Here is a 14,559-nt window from a genome sequence, read left to right as displayed (position 1 = left end):
GTGAGGCGAGGCCCTTAGGATGCGGTGGAGACCAGCCATGGGCTGTACTCAGGTGGTGGGTGTGCCCAGGAAAGCACCCTGTTAAACTGGTGGGTAAGGACCTCAGATAGCGGGGGCCATTATGGACTCTTTATATGGACAGCAGCAGTGGGCGAGGCATCAGATCACTTCAGAGGAAGCTACCTTCCTGCCCCTACAGCTTGGGTGTCTCCCAGGACCCCTGGGAAACCTCAGGTCCCTCTGCCAGCCTCTCCCACCTGCTGATGGTGATCATACAGGCATCTGGCACCACCTGTCCTGACAGATCTATTTTTTAGAAGAGAGTGTGGGATGGAATTTGGATTTCTGTGTGACCTCTTGATTTTAAAATGCCAGCTCACCCAGCAAAACAGTGTGGTTCAAATCACACGCAGGGAAGACCACCAGTGGGTAACATCTGCTCTATGGGACACTCAGGTTTTACATTTGCTTCTGTACATTACTTAATTCGTTGGAAAAGATCCAACAGTCATTGAGCTGCAACTTTGTACAGCTAAGCGCTGGGGACATCAGTGAGCAGGGCGTGACAGGGTGTCCCAGGGCTGCTGTCGTAGTGGGGGAGAAGGCAGTGAACAGACAGACATATCAGGCGATGAGTGTTAGGAAAAAAAAGGAAAGCAGCCTTGCAAGGAGAGTGGCCGTGATGCAGGGCAGATGGTTAGAACAGTGTGCTTCTGTCAGTGCGAAGGCCAGGAGGTTGAGCCATGCTTGGTGTGTGTGTGAGGAACCACAAGGTGGCCAGCCTGGCTGTAGCAAAGATAGTAAGGCGAGGGGCAGGGAGGGGAGTGAGGTTGTTGAATTTGGCATTTAATCATTCCAAGTTCCGTGTGCCCTGGATGCACCTCTCCTACCTGGCTGTGAGCTGGAGGAAGTGGGGGTTGGTCCCCATCCTGGTCTCCCCAGCCCCTGGCAGGGTGCTGCACACAGACAGCAAACAGTATAGGGGAAGTGGGCTGTATTTTGAGTTTGGATTTAAGCCATCCATGAGATGGGAGCCACTGAAGGTTCTGAGTAACAGTAAGGTTCTGCTTAACAGGCTCCGTGCAGATGCTGCAAGGGACAAGGATGGGGACAGAGAGGCTGAGGAGGAGGCTACCATGCTGGCCTTGTGAGGCTTGAGCAGGATTGTGGTGTTCACCAGGAAAACATTAAATTGGTGGTGATCTGGAAATGGTGACTATATATATAAGGCTAGGTGAAAATAGAAACAGAAAATTGCACATTACAAACAACAGCAAGCTGGTGCTGGGCTCTCACTTGTAATCCTAGCTACTCAGGAGGCTGAGACCTGGAAGATTGTAATTGGAAGCCAGCCCCAGCAGAAAGTCCAAAGAACTCACCTTCAGTTAACCAGCAAAATGCTAGGCTGGAGGAATGGCTTAAGGTGACTTAGAAAACTGCTTGTCACACAGAGCCCAGGGGAGCCTGAGCCATGCTAAGGAGCTTCTCCTCCCTACTCCTAACCCCCATGCTGATGTAGTGTTCCCCCAAGCACACTCCTTGTCCCTTAAACCAATGGCCTAGGTGAAAGCATGAGGCCCTGAGTTCAAGTTGCATTGCTAGCACCAGAGATGGAAAAGCCCCTCAATCTCATGATTGCATTTACAGGAGAGGTCTAGAAAAGACAAATGATAGAAGAGGTAGACAGATACCTGGTTGCCAGGGGTGGTGTGTGTGTGCATGTGCGTGTGCGTGTGCGTGTGTGTGTGAACCCAGAGGATCACACATGATAAACACATGCTCCACTACTGAGCTATACATCCTAGCTTACTAAAACAGGGATTTTATAAATATATCTCAGTGAAGCTATTTCAAAATGCGTCAAGTTTCCTAACCAAAATGGAGGCACATAGAAAAAAAAAATCAGAAGTCTTGGCAGCAGTTATACCATGCACAGGATTCTGGACTTTTGTCTTTTCTTCCTTTTTAAAAATTAAGAATAGGGGGCTGGGGATATGGCCTAGTGGCAAGAGTGCCTGCCTCGTATACATGAGGCCCTGGGTTCAATTCTCCAGCACCACATATGCAGAAAATGGCCAGAAGTGGCGCTGTGGCTCAAGTGGCAGAGTGCTAGCCTTGAGCAAGAAGCCAGGGACAGTGCTCAGTCCCTGAGTCCAAGCCCCAGAACTGGCTAAAAAAAAAAAAAAAAAAAAAAATTAAGAATAGGGGGCTGGGGATATGGCCTAGTGGCAAGAGAGCTTGCCTCGTATACATGAGGCCCTGGGTTCGATTCCCCAGCACCACATATACAGAAAATGGCAGAAGAGGCGCTGTGGCTCAAGTGGCAGAGTGCTAGCCTTGAGCAAAAGGAAGCCAGGGACAGTGCTCAGGCCCTGAGTCCAAGGCCCACTGCCCCCCCCCCAAAAAAAAAAAAGACTAGGGGCCGGGAATGTGGCCTAGTGGTAAAGTGCTTGCTTTGTATACATGAAGCCCCGGGTTCGATTTCTCAGCACCACATATATAGAAAATGGCCAGAAATGGCGCTGTGGCTCAAGTGGTAGAGTGCTCAGGGACAGTGCTCAGGCCCTGAGTTCAAGCCCCAGGACTGGCAAAAAACAAAACAAACAAAAAAATTAAGACTAGTATTTCTGTCTAGGAAAATAAGCCCCTGGGCTGGAGGCATTGTTTGGTGGTAGATCACCCCTGTAGCAAGCATGAAGCCTTGAGTTCAGACCCCAGTACAAGAAGAAAAAGAAGGAGGGGAGCAAAGAAAGAAAAAAGACAGACCTACCCTTTGTGTGTCAAGGAGCTTGGCTTCTCAGCCCAGCCCAGTGCCAGGTGGGGACTGGAGCAGGCTGAGGTGGCAGCCATTGCACAGGGCTGTCCCATATTGCTCTATCCTGAGATTCCACTCCTGCTCCCATGGCCTTAGTCAAGTCCCAGGACCAGAGATTCCCTTCGTCCTCCCCTGGGTATTGTCCTATGTATACACGACTCCTGTCCACCCTTCTCTGCTTACTTGCCTGCAGCCCCCAGGCCGCTCACCACTTCCCATGCCATCAGGACTCACTCCTTCCATTTCTGGGCAGCAGTGCTTGTCAGCAAGCCCTTCCTTATATGGAGGTGAATCTAGTCCTGTGGCTTCTGCCCTTCCTTAAGTCCCTCTCTGAACCCTTGTTTCTGAATCTGCAGCAAATGGCATGTGGTCATCAGGAAGTCCTGAAGAGATGGAGCACTAGTAATAGCCCAGAACACTTACTGGTGGTCCCTCAGTGTTAGGAACAAAGCATGGGTGGACCAACTAAGCAGGATTTCTAAATTCCCTATTCAGACTATCACCTTGAGATTTGAATTTGATACCTACCCCAGTGATTGAAAACTCTGACCTCTCCAGGAGAGAGCGATAATCATCAGGCTGACATTTATTGAGGGCTCATGACATGGCAATCCCCATGGCGACTAATTTCTATTCATCTGCAACATGATTCAATCCCTGCTCCCCTCCCCCTACTTTTTTTTTTTCCTTTAGTGGCTCTGGAGTTTGAACTCGGAGCCTCATGCTTGTTTGGCTTGCTGGGCTTGCTTTGCTGTACCATTGGAACCATGCTTCCAGCCTGGTTTTGTTTTGTTTTGTTTTGAAGACCAAGTCTCTTCCGCAGCTGGCTTTGAATCACATTTCTCTGGATCTCTAGGATAATAGGTGTGAGCCATGAGCACCTATAGTTCTCCCCATTTTAAAGGGGAAGGACACAAGACTCAAAAAAAAAAAAAGTGAAGTGCCAGCTATCATTTTCTTGGCACATGTTTTTGAGAGTTGCATTAACCTTTCAGTCCTATACTGAAATACTTGAGGCAGCAGGCTACTTTATAAAGAGGTTTATTTTGGCTCATGGTTCTGGAAATAAAAATTCTAAACAGTGTGGTAGGGAACTAGTAGGAAGCCCTCCCCAAGCTGCATGGCAACATGTCAAGAGCACATGTGTATCTGATCTTGTCCCTCTCTATAAAGATTCAGTCATGGGGATCCCATTCCCATCATCTAATCACTTCCCAAAGTCCTCACTTCCAATACCATTAGCATAGGACTTGGGGGAGTTAAATTCCTCCAGGAGATGTTTTTTTTTTTCTTTTAAGAGGATGGGGAAATGAATGCAAACCAAGCAAGTGTGTTGGGGATGGTCTAGTAGAGTCCGCCAGCAGATGTCTGTCCCGCCTGTGGCATGGAGGTTGGATTGGCTCTTGCCCTGTCAGTTTTTTGGGTGAAGGGACCTGGGATCTGTTCTCATAGCCACCTGGTGCTGGGTTTGGGAGGACTCTCCTCAGGAAAGGAGTGTTTTCTGTGTTTACGGAGAAAGCCATTACCTTCCGCACTTCACAGTTCAAAGGCTACCCTCAAGCCAGGTACTGATGGCTCACACCTATAATCCTAGCTACTCAGGAGGCTGAGATCTGAGAATTGTGGTTCAAAGCCAGCCTGTGCAGTCAAGTCTGAGATTCTTGCCTCCAATAAATCACCAAAAAAACTGCAAGTGGAGGGGTGGCTCAAATTGTACAGTGCCAGCTTGAGGGAAAAAGCTAAGAGACAGCACCCGGGCCCTTAGTTCAAGCCTCAGTACTAGCATACACAGGGCTGCTCTTTGGCCCTCCCCCCAGCACCCTCTGTGAGGTGAGCAGGGTAGAAACATTTTCTCTCCTTTTTGCTTTGGATACACCCAGAGAAGGCATGGAGCTGTCTAGGGACACACACAGCCTGGATAGAACAGAGCCAGGCCTTGTACTGAAGATGAGTAGGAGCACTGCCTTCTCTGGTGGGGGGAGTGGGGGTGGGCAGGATGGGAGCCTTCATTCTCTAACCTAGGAGGGAGGTTTAACAAACCCAGTTTAGGGGAGGGGCTTTCAGGATGTGGCTCAGGCTAGACCCTGAGTCATGGGGCCTGTGCTGCTGCATCTACTCTCTGAGCCTCCGTCCCCACATTGCTCCAATGGGTTATGGACACCTGCCTCAAAGGATTGCTATCAGGGTCCCATGTGGATGCCTGGCACAGTCAGCACCAGCCATACATGCCCTTCCTTCCCTCAGAGAGTTCTGGGAGGAAGCCAAACCAGGCAGAAAACACTGGAACAGTCACATGGCCTCTTCCTGCTCTTTGTACCTTTGTGTGGTAGACATTCACATAGCCCAGCTGTGAGTGTGTTCCTCCCACTCCAAGAGCTGTGTGTGTGTGTCTGTCTGTCTGTCTGTCTGTGTCTGTGTCTGTGTGGTGTTGGGAGTCAGACTCAGGCCTTGCACATGCTAAAAGCAAGTGTCAGGTTTTTTTATTGTTGGTTTTTGTTTTTGTTTTTCTTTTTGTGGAGGCAGGCACATTGATACTGGGACTTGAACTGAGGGACTTGGGCTTTCAGTCAGATTTTTATTTTGTGCTGGTCCTGGAGGTTGAACTCAGGATCTCAGCACTGTCCCTAAGCTTTTTTCTTTTCTTTGTCAGTTGTGGGGCTTGAACTCAGGGTCTGGGCTCTGTCCATGAGCTTTTTCACTTAAGGCTAGCATTCTACTGCTTTGAGTCACAGCTCCACTTTGGTGGTTAATTGGAGATAAGAGTCTCATGGACTTTTTCCTGCCTAGCCTGGCTTCGAACTGCAGTCCTCAGATCTCAGCCTCCTGAGTAGCTAGGATTACAGGCATGAGCCATTAGTGCCTGGCTGTCCCTGAACGTTTTTGCTCAAGGCTAGCCCTCTACCACTTGAGTCACAGTTCCATTTGTGGCATTTTTGGTAGTTAATTGGAGATAAGAGTCTCATAGACTTTTCTGCCCAAGCTGTCTTTGAACTGGGATCCTCAGATCTCAGCTTCCTGAGTAGCTAGTATTACAGGCATGAGCCACCAGCTCCTGACTTCACTCAGCTTTTTTGATCATTGATGGTGCTCTAGTACTTGATCTAGTTTTGTTTTGTTTTGCTGGTTAATTGGAGATGAGAGTTTTTCAGATTTGTCTGCTTGGGTTGGCTTCCAACCTTGATCCTCAGATCTCAGCCTCCTGAGTAGCTGAGATTATAGGCATGAGCCACTGGCGCCTGGCCTAAGGGTCAGTTTTGATTGGCATTTTCTTTTCTATCCTTCTAGAGGCAATCTGTGCAGATCCAGGCTTCCTTTTGGCATGGTTCCCAGACTCGCCCTGCCCCCAGGAGAAGCCAAGCCGCCACTCCAAGCTGCCTTGCTGGAGTTTTCCCCAGCATCCTTCCCATCCTGTTTATCCCACACACAGTGCTGAGTGGCTGAGCCCTAGCCCACACACAGACAGGCCATGGAGGCTCCAAGGGGCTCAGCTACCCTGGAAGTCCCAGGTGTTTGAGCCCACATTCCCTCCTTTTGCCAAATGGATTGGACTGCCAGGCCAACACACTTTTATCCAACTTTGAAGATGACAAACTGAGAAAGGGAGAGTGTAATCACCATCAGGAGACTTCAGGGGTTCTCACTGGACTGAGAGAAGCCCTAGGTGGAACCTATTGACACACATCTATGAAGGGTAGAGCTCTAGGCTCTGGACCAAACCAGGAAGCTCAAGGGTCATTTGTGGAGTACTTGGGCCATTCAGGAGCCTCAGGACCACTGCCCCCCAACCTTTGTGCCTGGAGTCAAGGAATAGAGATATGTGAAGGCAGGTGACTGACACATAGCCGTGTGTGCCCTTAAAGAGAGTGTCCATGTGTATATGTCCATGTACACCCCATGCAAGTAAACACACCCCTGTAACTGTGTCTCCAACTTGGGGAGCATTGCTATTAATACATGGACTGGTGCCCACGGTTCTGCCGGGTCTGACAGGGCCTCACCAACCCCTTTGGGAGCTGCCTACTTGATGACTCTCCCAGAGGTGTGTGAAGGAAGCCAGTGGGACCCCAGAAAGGCCTGTGGCTCCCCTGGTCCTATAGATGCAAAACAGTTCTCAGGCCTAGAATTTTCCTCTGTGGCCTTTACTCTTCTCTGAAGGGGAGAGAGAAGAACTTTTGTTATTCCCATTCTTAAGCACCTAGGGCTGAGGAACTGTGTCCAGGTCACCCAGAGGCCTGTCCTAGGCAGGAATGTGCATGCATGGTACATGTCTGGTTGTGTGTAGGGTGCTTGTTTGTCTGGAGGGAGTGTACATGGCACATGCAGGCTGTGGAGTCCACGTGACTCTGTGTATAGGTCCATGTGTGTGTATGGTTGCAGGCCTTGGCTGTGAGCAGGACTGAGGGGCTGCTTCTGATCTGAGTTCGTCCCTACTTGATGCTGCTGAACTCTGCCCTGGGAACTTAGAGGCTTCTTCTTTTGTTCACTACAGTCTTGTGGCTTCAGTGTGGGACACAGGCAGGGGCACTGGTGCCTTGCAGTTCATATGGTGTTGAACTGTTCCCCATCTGATCTTCCTTGTAGGGTCCTGGGTGGCTGGTGGAATGTGTCCCTGAGGTGACTGCCATTGCCACCACCACAAGGCTGGAGATGTGGCCCAGAGGTCAATTTAGAGCAGCTGTCAGGTGTCAGGCTGTGGCTAGGCATTGTGGCTGGGGCTAGACGTCTACAGATGTCAGAGAGCAGGGGTCAGGCTGTAGCCCAGGGAAGGATCACATTGGAACTGGGGCCAGGGGTCAGAATGTGACTGCTGCTGTGGAGAAGGATCAGGCTGGGGCTGCAGCTGAATCTTATTTGGGTGTAAAGGAGCCAGATTGCTGTCCCCAGCCCCATGGGAGTTCTTTGGCCAAGGGCTGGGGTTGAGCCCTGAGCACAAGAGACAAGGACAAAAAGGGACCTGTGGGCCTTGCAGGGTTCTGAATGAGCATGTGGCTGAGCCTTTCCTGTAGTGGTGACAGAAACTCTTTGCTAGTTAATGGTGCCACTGTCAGCTCTGAGAACCAGGGTGTCCGTGGACCCAGAACTGCACAGAGCATAGGCACAGGGCATTGTTGCTCACAAAAGGTGGAGAGGAGATCCTGTCTGCCTCTCCCCTGGCTCCCGCCCCCATGGCTCAGTAATCTATTCTTTTTTCTCTGCTTCCTTGGCTTTCCTCCTCCTTCCTTGATATGTAGCCCTCCTTTCTTTCCTCATCATTCCCCGGCCAGCCTCCTCCTTTGCGTCTGGGCCTGGCTTGCAGCTCTCACAGTCCCTGAAAGAGACTCAGTGGCTTCTGTTCACTTAGCCTGGCACTGAGAAGGGAAGGTGAGCAGGCCCCTGTGCTGGGCAGGGAGTGGTAGCAAGGCTTCCATGTGGAGAGACTAGCCAGATCTTCCTGGAGGAGGAGCTGCATGTGGGGCCTCAGACCCACAGGGGAGTGAAGTTTCTGACCCACAGCCAGGTCCTCTCCTGCAACTATGTCCACTGAGCAGATCCCATAGTGTGTGGTTGAGGGGCTTTGACTCAGCTTCTGCCCTGGGTGGGCCTGTAGCTACATTAGCCACATGTGGTGGTCTCCTGCAGGTTACTTTGGAGGGACCAACAGACAGACAGATGGCAGGGAGTACACAGAAGAGATCAAAGGCCACTGCTCAGATCAAAGGCAGGCTGGAAAAGCGTTGGTCCTGACCAGACATCAGCATTCCTGGGGAAGGCTAAGAGACCCCAGGCAGGAACAGAGATGGTGATGTGTCCCTTCCCCCAGAGGGGAGCAGTAGACCTGGAGCAGCCTGTGTGTGTGTGTGTGTGTGTGTGTGTGTGTGTGTGTGTGTGTGTGTGTGTGTTTTCCCAGCCCAGCCTCCAGTCTTACTGTGCCAACTGGGAGATGTGGGGAGGAAGGGATCTGGGGGCACATGGACTGGGAACATAGTCTACACACTTAAGGGAACTTGGATGTTTAGATTACTAAAGCTCGCCCATCATCAGCTGAAATGTGAAGATCCTTACTCTTGAGGAAGCAGTTCTCTCTGGCCCTCTCTCTTATCCAGGGCAGCCCCCTCCCTCAGGAAGTGCTGGGGATGAAAGGGCACAGACTATAAGTGCTGAATATCTTGCTGAGTAAGGGCTGTCTGTCTGTTCTCTGCTGACTCCCCAGTGCCCTGAGCAATACCTGACAGATTGGGTGCTCCTTACACAACTGCTGCAAGATTGCATGGTGTGGCAGATGAGCTTCATTGGCCTGGGAGATAAACCAGGTCCATGGAGGAGGGAGGGCTCGCAGCTGCTGTCCTGGATCAACATGCTCATAAAAAGGGGTTATTGAGGAAGGTGACTAGGGCAGGTCACTCATGATGAACCCAGGCAGGGGACATGGCTCTGGGTAGGTTCACTGAAAATGAAGTCTTTCTGGCAACTTGAAGCTTCAAGATTGGCATGTAGGTCATTAACAAGCTGGAAGAGTGACATGGAGCTTGAGAAGGGACAGGGCCACTCTTTCCTTTGGCATTGCCTTCTGGCCTGTCTCAGAGTATATGGGGGACCATCCTGAACCCACTGTCATGAATAGCAGGCTCTAGTGGCTCCATCCACCAAATGCACCAACCAAGGTGCCTTGGCCTTCCTATCCTTTCTCTTTGTGACAGCCAGGGAGGGGTATGATCATATCCTTCCTGTGCTTGAAACACTGCAAAGGCCCCTCTTCTCTCTCAATGTAAAAGATAAAGTCCTTACAAAGGTGTCTAGGGCCCTTATACATGTGACCTCTTATTTACTTGCTGCCCCTATCTCTTTAATTCCACACATTGCTCAACTCTACTGCAGTCACCATAAGACTATCTTCTGCCTTCAGGGCCTTTGTACTTTGCAGTTTCTTCCACCTGTGCAGATTTCCCGTTAGATATTTGCAGACCTCACTACTTGAGTCTTTCAAGTCTGTTCTCAGGTATGAATTCTCCAAGACTTAATGTTAAAATACACCACCCTCCCTATGTTCCCAGCCCTCTTTCTGGCTTTATTTCTTCATAGCACACCTCCCTTAAACTTAACCTTATAATCACGCACCAAGTAATGTTTTGGTCAATGATGTAATGTTTTGGTCAATGATGGACTGCATGTGTTTCATAAGATTGCACCTCCTAGTGTTAGTAGCTGTCTCTTAATTTGTGTAAGGACACTTTCACACATCAAAAACCTTTTTCTCAGGACCACATTGACTCTACATCACTAGTTTCTTGCCTATCTCAAAAACATCATTGTTTTGTTCCTTTGCTCTGAATCCTGAATGGAAGAAACAGTGCCCAACTCAGTGAATATTTGCCAAACCAAGGGATAGATACTTCTGCTGCATTGAAATTATATGATCTTGGTCAAATCTATCATCTGTTTCTCAATGTCTGAAGTGATGTGATGACTGACAGGAGGAGGAAGATATGTAGAGACGACTTTAAAGACTTTAGAGACCACGTCTACTCACTGAACATGTAGAACCTGTGCCCACTCAGCCTCTGGTAGCCTTAGGCTACTATCCTGGGGCTGAGTTTGAACTTGATCTCAAGTGATATCTGCCTGGCCTGGTTAGGAGAGGTTGTCCATACCCTCCTCCCCATCTGCGTGACCCCTGGTCAATCGTGACTCTAGCAGAGCCTTGTCCTTAGATATCCTCATTGCCTACATTTCCCAGTCCCCCTGCCTAGGTCCCCTAGCCTCTCCCATTCTTCTCAGTGGACACACATATTGCATGAAAGCAACTATTAGGACAGCTCCAAGCAAATGAGATATGGACCTGCCAAGCCTTTCCCACCCTTTAGGCCTGTGAGCAGCCTCAGTACCCACAGAACTCTCCTCAGCCTGGTGAGGGGGATGTGCCTGTCCTTGGAGGACTCACATGGCAGAAAATGGGGTCAGTGCCAGGGTAGTCACTCACTAATATCTTCTGCATGCAGCTTTCTCTGCAGTTACCCCTCAGTGTTATGGGCTTGGTGCCACCATGACCTCATAGCGTCCTGCCAGGTGGATCTGAGGAGCAGCAAGGGCTCAGAGGGGCCATGTAGACTTAAGTGCAAATCCATCACTCTGCATTCTACAAATACATACTGATCTGTAACTGCAGTGTGCCAGCCATGCAGGGCAAAGGTGAGCACATCCTCGTCCTGGCTGGGGGTCCCAAGGAGCCAAAGAGAAGAAACTCCAGAACAGATGAAGGGCAAGCCACTCCCTACAACCATCTCAAACCTTCAGACACTAGGATACATTCCCAGAATCTGTGCCAGGTACTCACTAAGTGATGAAGTGAGTCATGTGACCTGTCCTGACCCTGAGGTTCTCCAACCCCACCCCCAGCCGTTTTTCTCCAAGGGGGCTGTCAGTTCAAAGAGAAACTCCGGTCGGGGTCAGGCTTTCAGGTGGAGGCTTGGTTTAACCTCCTTCTTTCATCATTCATTCACTCATTCAACAAATACTTATGGAATGTGTACAAGGCACCTTTCCAGCTTGGAAGATACACCAAGGAGCAAACAGAAAAAAAATACATACTTAGATGAATTGTAAGGTACCTTCAGATGAGAGGGAGAATATTCTAGGGAACAGAGTGTACAAAGGCCCTGAGGTGAGAGTATGTCTCGGGAAATCCATGAACAGCATGGTGAGCAAGAAGGCAAGCCCTGAGGGCATGAGGGCCTGACTGTGTGAGGATCATGGTCAGATACTAGGAGGACTCTGATTGCTCAGAGACAAGAGTGAAGAGTGTCTATGCCCCCAGGAGAAGGGACATTCACTGTCATCCTCATGCTTCCCTTGCAGCCTTGGTTTGTGGTAAATGCATGGAGGAGATGGTTAAGTCAAGAAATGGGGGAGAGGGTTAAGGGGTCACTGTGGCTGGGTTGGTAGAGTTTGGGCCTCTTTGTCACCAGGCTTATTTTAAGGTGCTCCCCAGCTGGTGTCTACAGCTGGTCTTTCCTTGGTTCACAGGCTTGAGTGACCCCAGTTCCTGGGCTAGATAATTGAAGACAGATGCTAAACACCTCTTTAGATGGCTGTGGAAGGGACTGGCCCTGGGACAGAGTGCAAAGGGGCCTAGGGAGACTAAGTGTTGTGCCCCCCCCCCCAGCCTGGTTGTAAAATGATTCCCAGGCCAAGAGAACAGCCTGTGTAACTCAATTGATTAAGGCAGACCTAGAGCCCAGAAACTCATTTAGCTTCCAGCTGGCATCTTGCTAATCCAAGGTTAGGAATGACTTTCAGGACATTAGTACTTGTGATCTCTGGTGTAGCCAGACCATTCATAGCCCTGACCAAGGCGTGGGAGGAGGATCAGCAATGTGTCATGCACCCCCTTCCCACCCTTAGGGAGGCTTTACTGATGTGCACTTCTGCAGTGAGAAAAAGCCACGTGCAAGCCCCCTCCTTGGCTTGCTAGGCTGCTTGCTGGGAGGGCCAAGGTACCTCAACCCACCTGTCACTCAGTGTGGGAGTGGAGGGGGCAAGTTGTGTGTTGATTTTAGTAGAGGCAGGGTGTGTGTGTGTGGTGGGGGGACGGGTGTTGTTGGGGCATAGATCACTGAGCAGCAAACTCCAAATGTGATAAAGGTCATGGGGTGAGCTCCTTTACTGCCAGAGCAGATGGACCTGAGGAAAGGGTGGAGGTGGGGCTCAGGAGAGTGAGACAGACTGACCAACGGCAACAATCCAGGCGCAGGGGCTCGCATATCTGTGAGATCCTGGCGCGGGTAGATGGATAGAGAAGATGGTTGGATGGAGAGACGGATGGATGAATGAATGGCTGGCTGCGTGGGCGGCGAGCGGTTGGAAAGGGGCGGGCCGGCTGAACGCTCAATCACAGCTCCGGACTGGCGCCCGCCAGCTGCTCTCAGAGCCCGACTCTCCGGGGCCCCGCCCAGGGCGCATAATTGCGTGCCCAGGGGGCTTTGGAGCTGCTCCCAGGACCTGGACTAAGAGGGGTCGCGCCGCTGCCGTTGGGGTCCACGCGCTTGCCTTTAACGCGCGGGGTAGGCCACGTCTGGTCCTAGGGCCCCAGGTTCCGTTCTTCTTTGTTTCTGACTGATTCCCAGCTGTCTTCAAGGCGCGACGACTCTCAGGGTAGCCCTTGCGTCTCTGGCCTGCTTCGGGGTCGCCAAAATGTCTGTCCCCGCTGCCCCTCTGGTCTGTAGGCGCTTCCCCCAACCAAGCAAAGGACCCCAAATCCTGTGCCTCTAGGACCGCGGAGCCGGCAAGTGGCAGGATCTCCAAGCTGCGTCTGTGGTGCAGCTAGGGGGAGGTGCAGAACGAAGCCCACCCCGCCGCCTCTTCTCCGGCCCCCTCCCCCCGTACACGTCGCTCTGCGCCCCGACACCAACGGTGCCTCTTCGCGCCTTAAGTAGCTCCTCTGCCGCGGTGCCATCCCGGACGCCACGAGGGCTATCCCTGCCCTCCGGGCCTCAGATCCGCACGCAAAACACAGCCCACCCGGACCGACAGTCACAGGCCATTGCTTCGGGCCAGCCACCGCCTCGCACAGGCGCCCTGCCCCGCACTACTACCACTCGCAAACAAGCCTACACGGACACGCAACACCCTCCGTACACACGGGCGCAGGCAGCCAAACTGCCCCTATAAACCATCGCGCACAAACACCACCCCGCGCATGCACCGCATCACCAGTCCCGCCGAGACCCACAAACACATTCACAAGCTAGCATCCAGATATCACCCCCTCCCCCGCCAACCACCCTCCTCTCCGCCAAGCCCCGTGACATCTACACGTAGGGCAGAGAAAAGAAAAGAAAAAAAAAATATATATATATATACACAGCCACATCGGTACACACACCGAAGCGAGCGCGCACAGCCAGGGGCTCACCCGCGGACTCGTAAGTCACCGGAAAAATATTGAAGCGTTCCCTCCCTCCCCTTCTGTCTTTGATGAGCGCCCGCGCGCGCATGAGTGCAGGCGCCCGGGCGCGCGTGCGCGCGCGCGCACACACACACACGCACACACACACACACACACACACACACACCAGCCCCCTAAGCGCCTCAGAGCCTCGCAGCCGGTGACCCCGAGCCCCAGCGGTGAGAACCGCAGGAGCGTCTCTCCGGCGCCCCCTCCTCCCTCTCTTCCCGGCTCAGCACTCCTCCCGCCTCTTCCCTCCCTGCCCCCTCCTCCTCGCACCCCCCCCCCCCGCGTCTGGGGCGCGGGCTGCGCTCAGCCGAGCCCCCTCGTCGCGCGCCCCTCCCCGCGCGCGCCCCGCGCCCGCATCGCGCTAAGCCGAGTGGATGTGGCCACGGGGCCGTCTCTAATTACCTCCTGTCCCCCGGCGGCCGGTGAATAATGGCTACTGAGGGCGCTCGCAGGGGCTGTTGAGGAGGAAACGCGGGGCGCGAGAGGAGAGCAGAGCAGAGCAGAGGCGCGGCGCGGCGCGGCCCTGCGCGCGCGGGAGCGCGAGGGAGAAGAGCGAGCCCGGGGCCGCCGCGAGCGGCGGGCGGAGAGAAAGGAGCCGTGCGAGCGCTCACATTTTTTTTTTCTCCCAAGGATCTCATCTGGCCGCCGCGTTCTGGGAGAGGCGAGGGGGAGAGTGTGCGCGCGAGAGAGGCGGCGGAGAGAGAGACACGACCGGGGACCGGGAGACGACGAGACGCGCAGCCGGCGCTCCGAGACCCCGGAGGAGCCCGCAGGTATTGTTGGCGGCGGAGCTTTGTGTCCTCGGCGGGGCGCG

General features: G+C 52.4%; 1 protein-coding gene across 3 annotated transcripts in view; it reads left to right on the top strand.

Moving 5' to 3' along the window:
* Nucleotides 1-14,559, top strand: part of Rai1 (retinoic acid induced 1) — a 123,655-nt gene that overhangs the window by 27,629 nt on the left and 81,467 nt on the right. For all 3 annotated transcript variants that reach the window (XM_048366156.1, XM_048366157.1, XM_048366155.1), the window contains exon 2: nucleotides 14,376-14,518. The gene's annotated coding sequence lies outside the window, so the exon portion shown is untranslated. The remainder of the gene's footprint in view (nucleotides 1-14,375; nucleotides 14,519-14,559) is intronic.

This window comes from Perognathus longimembris, chromosome 17, assembly GCF_023159225.1.
Source record: "Perognathus longimembris pacificus isolate PPM17 chromosome 17, ASM2315922v1, whole genome shotgun sequence".
In the NCBI taxonomy this organism is placed as follows: domain Eukaryota; kingdom Metazoa; phylum Chordata; class Mammalia; order Rodentia; family Heteromyidae; genus Perognathus; species Perognathus longimembris.
Note: the sequence above shows the minus strand (reverse complement) of the source record. Positions and strands in the feature narration are given on the sequence as shown.